The sequence below is a fragment of the Xenopus laevis genome, chromosome 5L (genome assembly GCF_017654675.1).
Source record: "Xenopus laevis strain J_2021 chromosome 5L, Xenopus_laevis_v10.1, whole genome shotgun sequence".
In the NCBI taxonomy this organism is placed as follows: Eukaryota; Metazoa; Chordata; class Amphibia; order Anura; family Pipidae; genus Xenopus; species Xenopus laevis.
The window spans coordinates 162300231-162311215 of NC_054379.1; positions in this window are offsets into that span (position 1 = coordinate 162300231).

Below are 10985 nucleotides of genomic sequence, written 5' to 3' on the forward strand. Positions count from 1 at the left end.
TTTCTCCACTGGTGGAAATACATCCCCAGAGGAAACCCTTAGGGAACCATTTACTAACAATCAAATTAAAACTTTTCCACAAATCTCAATATATTTAAAAGCTCTAAAACTTTGAGATTTATTAAGTGTAAAAAACACAAAAAACACTAATACAAAACTTTGCCAGAAAAGGTTGTCAAGTTCCTATAGAAGTAAATTGGAATTTAAGAGGTTTTCTGATTTTTTTTTCATTTAGGAAATATTAAAAAAACACTAAAATTTTTAGAGGTTTTAGAGGTATATTAAGTTTTTCCCCACATCGTTCAGCATAATTTTCCGTTCGTACTTTTTTCATTCGGACCTTTTAATAAATCCCATGGCATTTGTGGTTTTAGAGAAAGTGAGTTTAGCTGTTTCAAAAGCCACTAAAACCATGAAGTTTGTTGATAAATAGACCTCCACTTGTACCATTAACCTAAATCTCTTGATTGCATTGGAGAAAAAAATTATGCAAAAACATATAAAATATAAAAATAAAAACTTATGGCAAATTGCCCGGAAAGCTTTTTAGTGTGTATGATGGTACCCAATTTTACAAGAGTTCATATAAAATGTCATTTATAGTGATGGGCGAATAAATTCGTCAGGCATGGATTCACAGCGAAATTTCCGCGTACACTGTGGCCAAAATTCATGGGCGAAAAATCTGCTGCAACAAAAACAAATTCTCAAGCATCAAAATTGCCGCACGCATAAAAGTTGTCGCTCATGTTAAAATTGCCACGTGTCAAAATTATTTTGATGCCCTCTGACTTCAATGCATTTTTTGCAGTTTCAGAAATTTTTTCTCCATTTCGCAAATTTTTCGGCAAAGCAAAATGGGACAGATTTGTTAGTCATTTATATACAGATTAAGGTCGAATTTTAATGGTATTCAAACTTTTTGAAACCACAAATAAACTCTACAGGAGGCTCTGTTTGGCAGTACACCTGGTTTTTATACAACCAAAACTTGTCTCCAAACCTGGAATTCAAAAATAAGCTCCTGCTTTGAGGCCACTGGGAGCAACATCCAAGGGGTTGGAGAGCGACATGTTGATCACTAGCCACTGGTTGGTGACCACTTGCCTTTAGTATCAATGGATTGGTGTCTTTAGTGCTCAGCAGTAGTGATGGGCGAAAAATTTGCCAGGAGCAAATTTGTGGTCAATTTCCACATTTCGCCACTGGCGAATAAATTTGTGAAACTGTGGTGAAAATTCACTGGCAAAAAATCCACTGCGTCAAAAAATTTAATTTTGACAAAATAGGCGCACGTATAAATATTGTCGCAGGCGTCAAAATTGACGTGCGTCAAAATTATTTAGACACCCATTGACTTCAATGCATTTCAGGACAAACGCCCATCACTACTCAGCAGTTATTTTATTATCACCATAGGTTCTACACAGATTCCTCCATACTATCCAAGAACCATGTAAATGTATAACAGAATACATGGCAGGATAAATACAGTACCAATTCAAAGGCACTAAGTTTGCCCAGGAGCAGTAACCCATAGCAACCAATCAGCAGGTAGCATTTGGGAATGTCCCTAAAACATACGGTAGTACGAATACAATGTCAATTTCATGTACAGTATGGGATCTGTTATCCAGAATGCTCGGGTACAAGCTACAGTTTTATTATTACAGAGAAAAAGGAAATCATTTTTAAAAATTTGGATTATTTGGATAAAATGGAGTCTATAGGAGTAGGGTTGCCACCCGGCTGATATTTTACCGGCCTAGCCGGTAAAACACCTGCCAAGGCCGAGGCCGGTATTACAAATTTACCGGCAATGTAGCTGCCGGTAAATTTTAATACCCTTAAAAAGACCACCTTGGCCAGCCCCCAATCCCTTGTAAAACTTACCTTGTCCTTCGGTTCTTGTCCTGGCCGTGCCGTGGCCCTGCCCCTTTGCGGGATAACCCCACCCCCTTTGACATCACATCACGCCCCCTTTTTGTACCCGCCCCCACCAGCTGGAATTTTTTTTGGGAAAAGGTGGCAACCCTATATGGGAGACAGCCATTCCGTAATTCAGAGCTTTCTGGATATCGGGTTTCCGGATAAGGGATCCTCTACCTGTATAATAAACCCAGAAAAAGCAACTTCATGTATAATATCTTAATTCTGTTTATTTTAGCCTGCCCTGACCTAAAATCTTCCCATGCTCATGGCAGTTGAATATTCTGATACTCTGATAAAGTTGATCATCTGGGGGTAGGGTTGACACCTTTTTTGGAAAAATATACCGACCTTCCTTATGTTTATCTTTTTTTTCCTTATTAATAACATTGGGATCAACCATCATTTTTATCGGCCAGGTCAGTAAAATACCGGCCAGGTGGCAACCCTAGTTGTGGGTCGGTCATCAGCTCCAGTCACTGTGCATTTCCAGCATGGCTGATGACCCCATACATGCACCGACCCATCATTTTGGCTGCATTTGGTTTTTCATGTTTCTATTAGCTGTGGTGAGTCAGTGCAGGCGTAGGGAGATCTTTATGGGACCCACGTGAGCACAACTAGTTGCAAATAAATTCCACTTGGACACAAATCAGTTGGTCGCCTTTAGTTTCTCATGCACTCAGTGCTCACATGGAGACTTTGTTTTTCATCAGGGGAAATTTTGGCATGGGGGGGGATTGCTGACCCCTGGCTTGACTGTTGTTTCTGGAATTCCCTATCACCTCATGACTGGACTGAGAGAATGAGAGACAATGGGATTTTACATCAAGCTCTGCTATCAGGAGCCTGCCTTATCCAAACGATGTTTTTCTATTAGCCCAACACTCCATTGTGCATCTTCTTATCAGCACAAATGTTGATGTAATGCCTGGCTTTAGAAGGGCTCGTGTATCCCACTAACTTGCACATTTCACTCATGTTTGGGCGCTGCTGGGAGGGAATGCTGGGAGACCGCTTATCTGTCTTCTCACAAGAAATATTTGGGGGTGGGGTGCTGATAGGGACCTGCGATGAGAGTAATGATTATTAACCATTAGCAAGCCTTCTTCTTCCAAGCTCCTAAGGCCATTGGTCATTACTAAATCAAAGCCTTGTTAGGTGACCAGAAACAGCTAAAATTACATGATCCATGTGGAATTCCCATGAAGTCCAGAATTTACTGTATTGAGGTGGCTTATCTGCTCCTTATCGAGTTGTATGGACAACTACCCTTGTGTTTTACAAGACATGTCACAACATGAAATGTATGTCCATCATAAAGCAACTGTCACATTTTGCTTTATGGCTGACACATTTGTAACATGATATTCTATAGATAAGGATGCTTTTAGGCTGGGACCACAGGGGATACATTTTGCTATATCTAAATATCACAAACAACTTTCTGGAAACACTAGTCTGAAGCAGGGCTGGATTTTGGGAGCCTGCGCCCCAAGACAAAGGGGTGGCCACTTCTTGTGCGCCCGCCTGCGGCAAGGTCCTAGCGCTGGCACTGCACGGACCCCCCCCCACCCGAGTGCAAGCGAGAGAGCTCTCAAGCATCCGAGCACTGGAGAGCTTTGAGTCCCCAGTGCTCCTTAGGGAATTGGCTGGATGGCATGGCGTCCCTAAAGTTTTGACGCCCTAGGGCCGGGCCTTTGTTGCCTTGTCCCAAATCTAGGCCTGGTCTGAAGTCAATGTGCCACCAGCCTACTACAACACAAATAAATACCACTAGAGGTGTAGGAAATAGTGCTTCCCAAGAAACACCACCACATAACAGCCCTACAGTCTGTACTTAAAAGATAAGTAAACCTTTAAAATAAGTGAATGTAAAATTGATGAGGGGGCTATTCTAAGCACTTTTGCAATGTACATTCAGTATTTATTTATTTTTAATTCCTAAGATATTAAAGGATACACATACTGTTGCTATGAATGAATTTTGTTATAACAGCGCCACCTGCTGGTCAGTTTCCCACGAGTCTGACCACCAAGTAGTCAAGAAAATTGTCAGGAGAAAGAAAGAGGCTGCTCTGATGTTCTTCTGCTTAGGAAAATAATTAGAAACTTTTCTCGCATCTTTCCTAAGCAGAAGAACATCAGAGCAGCCTCTTTCTTTCAACTTCCTTGACTACTTGGTGGTCAGACTTGTGGGAAAATGACCAGCAGGTGGGGCTGTTGGTACTAGCATTTGTCAGACATAACTTTCGTACGATTTCTGTCACGGGCAGAATATGGTCTGATTTATTCTTTTACTATTTTATTCAATCTGATTGGTTAGTGGTAGGTCAGAAGATTGGAACGTCTGAACGATCATCAGATACAAAGGTAAGATCTGCATGTCTATGGCCGGTTTAAATCCTATTTCTCCCTAAAGTCAAACTTGAAGTCATCCAGAGAGTCTAAATCATGACCAATAAGGATTCTAGTTGCACTTAATCATTGGATTCTTCATCAAGGACAACATGCCTCCTTTGCCCTCCAGAACTCTTCTAAAATGTTATTAAGGGGATTATTTACTTTAAATTTTTTTTTTTTTAGATTTATTATACCCCTTAAAAAAAGTCCGAATCTGAAAATCCTCCATCTCAGACCTGTCGAGGTCCTGTATGAGTCAATGAGTGTATATGTTACTATAAACAAATCCCGATTAGATGTAGAGACATTAATCTGGGCAGCATTAAATATGCTTGCCTATAGCAGAAAAAGGTCTATAACGGGAGTTAAAGGGGAAGTAAAGTCTAAAATAGAATAAAGCTAGAAATGCTGTATTTTGTATACTAAACATAAACATGAACTTACTGCACCACAAGCCTAATCAAACAAATGATTTATGCTTTCAAAGTTGGCCACAGGGGTCACCATCTTGTAACTTTGTTCTACATCTTTGCAAGACCAAGACTGTGCACATGCTCAGTGTGGTCTGGGCTGCTTAGGGATCGTCATAAATTATCAAAACAGCACAAGTCAAATAATATCTGCCAGAAGCCGATACACAAGACTGATTAATAATCAGAATATACAGACTGCACTGGGTCCTGTGTTGTCATGTAATCTAATGTGGATTTTATAGTTTTTGTATTGTTTAATACAAACTTTCTCCAACTCTGCAGAACCAGTGGCTGCAGCAAAATAATCCTCCAAATAGAATCCCAGTTTATCTGTTTAAATCTGGCTCCATGATCTTTGTCCCTGCAGCTGGAGTTGGAAACAGTAAAGGGGATGTAAAGGCAAAAATAAAATCCAATACAAATCTCTATAGAGTCGCCGACTGCTCTACAGTGAAACAAACAAAGCTGCTTGAGTTCTGCATGGCTGGGAAGTAAGGAGGGGGCTCCCCCTGCTGTTCATAAGTATGATTGTTTCCCTGCAGAGCAGTTAGGGATCATCTGACAATTCCTATCCACAGCAGTAAATAAAGGGAGAATTTCACTGCATACAGTTAGGTTTCTTATAAAAACAGTACACATTTTTTAACTAAAGTATATTGGAGAAAGGTTTCTTTTTCATTAAAAAAAGTAAAAATGGTATTTTATTTTTTCATGCCCTTTAAGTATAGCGTCCCACCCAAATAAACCATTCTACCATTAAACAGCTTTTCTGGGCATACGTGAATCATTTTTATTGGGACACCAGTATCTAAACTTTGTCTTATTGTGTTATATTTTTGTGTTCGAGGATCACAGAACTTTATTATTTATCTTTTTCTTAAAAAATAATACTCATATATCAAATAATAATCAAAAACTTACTTCCCACTGATTAAAACAGTAAATGGCCTGACATAAATACCAGTGTTTCTTCTCCTCCGTGCCACAAAGATGACAAAATCTATTTGAGCTAGCTAACCCCTAGCAAGTATTGAAAATGAAAATTTCCTGTCTGTGTCGCCCATTGTTTGTCCTAGTTCTGTTATTGTTCCGTCTGTGCCACTGAAAACACATGAGCTCATCACTGTGGGGGTCATATAAACAAACAGACATGTAGTCTGTTGGGAATCTGGGCAGATATGAAGAATCCATTGATTATTAAAAATTCTGTACCGTTTATGAAAAAATTAAGTTTATCTTCACTATTCCATCTGTTTCTCTACATTCTGTTTTCATGCAGGAGTTGGGTGTCAGATGAATGATCCACGAATGAGGAATAGTGAAGATAAACGTGATTATTTCAGAAACAATGCAGAATATTTAATTGATTGTATTTAGAATGTTTCAGTATGAGAAAGCTTATATTACATTTTCTTTTTCGAGATAGTTCCCCTTTAAGAAGGTGACTGACAACCCTGTAAAAAAAAAATTAAAGATGGAATGCACGGCCATCTTTTTCTGACTTCTGTAGGGTTAATGGGCCCCTATGGCTTTAAATCCCTCTAGTTAAATCCCTTTAGTTCTCCTAAAAATGAATATGACTAAAAATGCCATCTTTTATATAGTGAACTTATTGCACAAGGCTAAAGTTTGAGCTTGTCAATAGCAGCAATGATCCAGGACTTCAAACTTGTCACAGGGGGTCACCATCTTGGAAAGTGTCTGTGACACTCACATGCTCAGTGGGCTCTGATTGGCTGTTGAGAAGCTAAGCTTAGGGCTCGTCACTAATTATCCAGCAGAAAATGAGCTTCCCTGGCTGTAATATAAGCTGATGCTACAGGTTTGCTGATTATTAAATTCTGATGCTAATTGCACTGGTTTCTGTGCTGCCATGTAGTAATTATGTGTATTAATTACTAATCAGCCTTATATTGTGACATTTCTATTCTATGTGTACTGTATATTGTGAGTGGGTCCCTAAGCTCAGTAAGTGACAGCAGCACAGAGCATGTGCAGTGAATCAGCAGAAAAGAAGATGGGGAGCTACTGGGGCATCTTTGGAGACACAGATCTTTACTGCTAAAGGGCTGTGGTTGCCTTGGGCTGGTACAGAAGCACAAAACATCATGTACAATATTTCTACCTACTTCTTTAATTAAGCTTTAGTTCTCCTTTAAGTTCGTGTTTATTACCTTTGCATCTGGGTACATGGGCAATATTTTTGTTGTGATGACATGGCTCATCATGCAACATTGTAAGCTTTTTCAAAAGGTCCAGTGGGCCACTATACTCTATAAGAGCTGAACCGTCCTATATCTAAGATGATATAATTTTATGGGATTTTCCATGAGCAAAGCTAGGCCAGGAGGATGCTGGTATGCCATTGGTGTTGCAGACTGTCCAAACCAGTAAGTAATGGAAAATTCCATTACCTACTGTTTGGACAGTCTGCAACACCAATGGCATAAAGGTGGCTATAGACGCACAGATAATATCGTATGAAACTAATTTTCGGAAGATATTCGGTGTGTGTATGGTGGGAAAAGAGCCGACCGATATCGGCAGAAGACTTGGATATCGGTCGGCTCGTCGATCGGGCTGGACGGAAAATTTTGATCAGGTGCCTTTGAAGGGACCCAAACATCGGCCATTGTTAGTGCTGAATCGTCAGATACAGGTAGAATTCTATTGTTTCTATATGTATATCTGACGATTCAGCTCTACACGTGTGTATTGAAATATACAATCTTTCCTGGAAACATCATTTCCAAGAAAGATCGTAATAGTTACGTCTATGGCCTCCTCATGTCACAGTCCTTACCATGTTGGCCTAAGATTGTGATTATATCACTGGGGATCACAAATTAGAACATTCCAGTGAATTCCTTAATTTTTCTGCTTCGTTTCTCGATATGGAATAACATTTACTTGTAGAAGAGATGGCTGCTATATGTTACCCGTGAGCCACATTCAAATATAAAAAGAGTTGGGGAGCAACACAAGCATGAAAATTGTTCCTGGGGTGCCAAATAAGTGTAGTAATTGGCTATTGGCAGCCCCTATGTGGACTGGCAACCTACAGGAGACTCTGTTTGGCAGTACAACTGGTATTTATACAACCAAAACTTGTCTCCAAACCTGGAATTCAAAAACAATAACCTGCTTTGAGGCCACTGGGAGCAACATCCAAGAGGTTGGGGATCACTGTATTAAAGGTAATTTATCACATGTTCATTAAAGTAAATGAGTAATTTCTTATAGTCTTGGTATCTTCAATGATAGTAACAATTAAGAGCAACATTTTACTGTCCCACTAAAGTCACATGAATGATATATATTAGCCAGAAAAATAATCTTACTTTGGTCTGGGATTACCTGAGACACGGTTTAGCGTCAGGCTATGACTTTAGCGGGGTTGTGTGACTTTTTTTTCCTGAATAGGGGCTGGGCGCTGAATAATTCCAAATGAATATGAGGAATATTTACATTTGAGACCCATGAAATATTTTCCTGTTTACATGAAGCGAGTAGAAAGTGACTGGACATTTCTTTTCATCTAACCACAGATAGTGCCGCTGACCTTGACGCTTGTTCATCACTTCATTATTTACTGGTTTTACTTCTTCTTTATAACTTTTCCTTCCTCTTCAATTCGCTCCCACTGTTTCGTTTCGGCTGAAAGCGCTCGGCGTACAAGGCCAGGCACCGACTCTCAGGGGAGGAATTTCAAACTTTTTTCTGAAACACTTTATTTTCAAGGGCATGGGACTTGAAGCTTCTATTATTCCCGCGGCGGATCTAATGTTGCGCATTTGGTGCCATAGAAAATTGGTAAATAAATGGCTCAATAGTAATATTTAAAGGAAAAATGAGCTTGGGGTATTTTCCATTGTTTTCCCTTTTAAAAATAAGCTGTCCGAGCATTCAGGAAGGGCATATAGCACTTTGCTTCATTTCAATGGGCGGGATCATATAACTGTCCTGACCAATCCCAGTCATGTCCCCAATCCAGCAGGAACTCTACCCACTTTTAGGCAAGCCCCACCCCTTTCGGGATATGTTAATCTGAACATTCAAATAGCACAATTGGGAGGTATAGCAGCATCGTATCTACACCTGGATGGGAACGAGGCTGAGAATGACAAATGCCAGAGGGGTTTCTGTAGCACAGATGCCAACCTACATTCCTTAATAGGGATGTAGCGAACGTCGGAAAAAAAGTTCGCGAACATATTCGCGAACTTGCGCAAAAACGCGAGCGGTTCGCGAACGGTTCGCGAACCCCATAGACTTCAATGGGAAGGCGAACTTTAACATCTAAAAAAGACATTTCTGGCCAGAAAAATTATTTTAAAGTTGTTTAAAGGGTGCAACGACCTGGACAGTGGCATGCCAGAGGGGGATCAAGGGCAAAAATGTATCTGAAAAATCTGCCTGTGTGTGCTTGGAAGAGATAGTGTAGGGGGAGAGCTGTTAGTGATTTCAGGGACAGATGATAGTAAGTTTGCTGGCTAGTAATCTGCTTGATACTGCTCTGTATTGGAGGGACAGAAGTCTGCAGGGATTTGAGGGACATTTTAGCTTAGGTAGCTTTGCTGGCTAGTAATCTACTGTTCTCTTTAAACAACTGCCATACGTTGACCTTGTAGGCATTGTTTGCCCAGTTTTTTTGGACGCAGCCACTGAAGCACAGTTGCCAGAAAAAATATGCCATATAAATGCTGAAAATAGTAATTTTTCGCCATACGTTGACCTTGTAGACATTGTTTGCCCAGTTTTTTTGGTTGCAGCCACTGAAGCACAGTTGCCAGAAAAAATATGCCATATAAATGCTGAAAATAGTAATTTTTTGCCATACGTTGACCTTGTAGGCATTGTTTGCCCAGTTTTTTTGGTCGCAGCCACTGAAGCACAGTTGCCAGAAAAAATATGCCATATAAATGCTGAAAATAGTCATTTTTTGCCATATACGTTGAGTCAACGTATGGCAAAAAATGACTATTTTCAGCATTTATATGGCATATTTTTTCTGGCCTCTGTGCTTCAGTGGCTGCGGCCAAAAAAACTGGGCAAACAATGCCTACAAGGTCAACGTCGTTGACCTTGTAGGCATTGTTTGCCCAGTTTTTTTGGCCGCAGCCACTGAAGCACAGAGGCCAGAAAAAATATGCCATATAAATGCTGAAAATAGTCATTTTTTTGGTCGCAGCCACTGAAGCACAGTTGCCAGAAAAATTATGCCATATAAATGCTGAAAATATAAATTTTTTTGGTTGCAGCCACTGAAGCACAGAGGCCAGAAAAATTATGCCATATAAATGCTGAAAATATAAATTTTTTTGGTTGCAGCCACTGAAGCACAGAGGCCAGAAAAATTATGCCATATAAATGCAGAAAATATGCATTTTTTTGGTCGCAGCCACTGAAGCACAGTTGCCAGAAAAAATATGCCATATAAATGCTGAAAATAGTCATTTTTTGCCATACGTTGACCTTGTAGACATTGTTTGCCCAGTTTTTTTGGTTGCAGCCACTGAAGCACAGAGGCCAGAAAAAATTAAACCAGAAGGGTTTGCACCCTAGTTTGTAACGGTGGCGGAGGGAGGAGGACGCTAAAGGACAGCTGTGTGTGGAGTCATGAGGCTTGAAGAGAAGGACAGCTGCATAGAAGTCAGAACAAGTCTTCCGGCGTGCAGTAACCCTCCGAGATCCACCCCTCATTCATTTTAATAAAGGTCAGGTAATCGACACTTTTGTGACCTAGGCGAGTTCTCTTCTCAGTTACAATCCCTCCTGCTGCACTGAAGGTCCTTTCTGAGAGCACACTTGAGGCTGGGCAAGACAAGAGGTTCATGGCAAATTGTGACAGCTCTGGCCACAGATCAAGCCTGCACACCCAGTAGTCCAGGGGTTCATCGCTCCTCAGAGTGTCGATATCTGCAGTTAATGCCAGGTAGTCCGCTACCTGCCGGTCGAGGCGTTCTTTGAGGGTGGATCCAGAAGGGTTGTGGCGCTGCCTTGGACAGAAAAACATTTGCATGTCTGACGTTACAGACTGGCCAAAGGCCTTTGTCCTTGCAGGTGCGCTCGTGGCAGGATTACTGGCACCTCTGCCCCTGGAATGTTGATGAGTTCCTGAAGTGACATCACCCTTAAAAGCATTGTACAACATGTTTTGCAGGCTGGTTTGTAAATGCC